This window comes from Gekko japonicus, unplaced genomic scaffold (assembly GCF_001447785.1).
Source record: "Gekko japonicus isolate JY-2015 unplaced genomic scaffold, Gekko_japonicus_V1.1 scaffold4079, whole genome shotgun sequence".
Taxonomy (NCBI): Eukaryota; Metazoa; Chordata; class Lepidosauria; order Squamata; family Gekkonidae; genus Gekko; species Gekko japonicus.
The window spans coordinates 84,471-87,057 of NW_015171016.1; positions in this window are offsets into that span (position 1 = coordinate 84,471).

Genomic DNA, 2,587 nt, shown 5'->3' on the forward strand with positions numbered 1-2,587 from the left:
ATTAGCATTTCTTTTGTCTTTTCTAGATTGAAAGTCATTCTGTTACTTTAGGAACATAAAATATGACTATGGACATTTTTACTTGGCATGAAATTATCACAACTAGCCTATTAAAAATATAGTGTATCCAAACAATTATTACAGAATACCCACCCACATGCAAAAACAAAACTGAAACTTTTTTATTTTCTTCTGACAATTGCACCTCCTAAAGGAAGACATGCATCTTGTTCTTGCATTGGAGAGTTCAGTTTGTAACCTAGGACTTGCTTGTCCGCAGTGCAGAGGAATTAGATCAATCTGTTACCATATATATATATATATTAGAAATGATTTGGAAAATATTTGAACACCTTGTCTTAAAATATTTTATTCATCATGTTAAAATAAAATGTTCCATAATCATTTTTTTTCTTTTTTCAATTTTTTCAATTTTTTGGAAAAAAACAAAACAGCTTCAGGAAAAAAACGGGAAAAAAACGTTTTTCCCCCTGAATTTTTCCGGTTTCCCCCCGGGCCTTCATATCTCTACCTTTCACGTCCAAAGTCGTCCTCAGAACCACTTGTTTCAAGTTAAAAAAAGAAGAAGTTTGAGTGTGGTTTAGACAGTGTCTAAAAGCTCCTCCCCTGCCACAAATGTTGTCAGACTTTAAGGTGCTGCTGGTCTCTTCCCCTTTTCTGCTGCTACAGACAGACCAACACGGCTACCCATCTTGAAGAAGTGAGCAGTGAAAGCTCCTAACCCTGCCACGAATTTGGTTAGCCTTTAACGGGCTCCTGGTCTCTTGCGCTTTCCTGCCGCTACAGACAGACTAACCAAGCTACCCATCTTGCTTTGAGGAGGCATTGCTCTTTGAAGAAGCCGCGCACTATAGGTCGATGAAGAATGTGGTGAAAGAGGGGGTTGCCTGCGCGGGGAGAGGTCCGTGTGAGTGTGCGCGCACACGGCGAAGGAGAATAAGCTTACAGCCTTTCGCCCGCCTTGTATTATCACCAACCTGGCTGAAAAGCGTGTGGAAAGGGACTGGCACGGAATGAAGAATGGTGACGGAGCAGTTCTGGGCTGGATGGGCAGACTGAATTGTGTGCAGGGGCAGGTTTCCGTCGCTTCCCCGTCGATGCCAGCGCTTCACAGGGTGGTATCATCGGGATACGCATGCCAGTCTTACGGGTAGAAATTACAAACTGGGAGGGCCTGTAAGGAATTGGGGCGTGTGTGCGAACGAACGCACAACCGGGAACTCCTCATCACAACCGCTAATAGTGCAAGGTGGCTCTTCTCCAAGGATAGATAGAGCACCTTCCTGTTCACGTGGTTTTGACGTTCAGGAATCTGGCGTTAGAGCTCAGCTGCCCATGGGGCTGACAGCTAAGGCCTGGGGGTTTTATGAGCAGGGGATCTGTTTGTCTAGCCCTGAACCTGAGTGGCACAGTGCAGGAGAAGGGGGTGCGTGCCCAAATTTTCGGCGGATTCCAGACGTCTGCAATCCTAACGCTGTTGTATATTTTATTGAATGTCTGGTTCTGTTGATGATGTTGACTCCCTCTGTGTTCTCCGCCTTGAGTTCCTGTGAGAAAGTCAAGACTATAAATAATATGACGAAGCTGGAACCCAGTGGTACGTTTAAGACCAGCAAAGTTTAATTCTGGTGGCAATTTTTTGGACTTCCAACATTTAGCTATAGTTATTCTAGCATTTGTAAGGACGTACAGTATTAAACGTGCATCATTATAGTTTATCCTATCTGGCAACATGTTTAGCAAGTATATTTCTGGCTCCAATGGTAGTTCAACTTCTACTGTTTCTAAAATGAGTTGTTTTGTACTTTTCCAAAATTTTGCCACTTTTTCACACCTCCACCAGATGTGGTAGTAGGAACCCACATTACGTTCACACCTCCAGCAGTTCCCTGATACATTCTCATAACATTTTAATGCCTTGTCTGGCATCCAGTGCCATCTGTGGAACATTTTAAAGATATTTTCTTTATACGATGTGGCTTTTAGTAGCTTTATTGTGTTCCACATTTTTGACCATTTTTCTGGACCTATGTTATTTCCTATATCTTTCTCCCACACCTTCCTGTTCACGTGGTTTTGACGTTCAGGAGTCTGGCGTTAGAGCTCAGCTGCCCGTGGTGCTGACAGCTAAGGCCTGGGGGTTTTATGAGGAGGGGATCTGCCCGTCTAACCCTGAACCTGAGTGGCACAGTGCAGGAGAAGGGGGTGCGTGCCCAGATTTCCGGCGGATTCCAGACGTCTGCCATCCTAACGCTGTCGTAGATTTTATTGAATGTCTAGTTCTGTTGATGATGTTTGACTCCCTCTGTGTTATCCGCCTTGAGTTCCTGTGAGAAAGTCAAGACTATAAATAATATGACGAAGCTGGAATCCAGTGGTACGTTTAAGACGAGCAAAGTTTAATTCTGGGAATCGACTTTCATGCGCATGCACACTGAAGAAGTTATCCGAAGGAGCGTGAACGGGCACGAAAGCTAATCCCCAGAGCCAGTTTGGTGTAGTGGTGAAGTGCGCTGACTCTAATCTGGGAGAACCGGGTTTGATTCCCCACTCCTCCACTTGCACC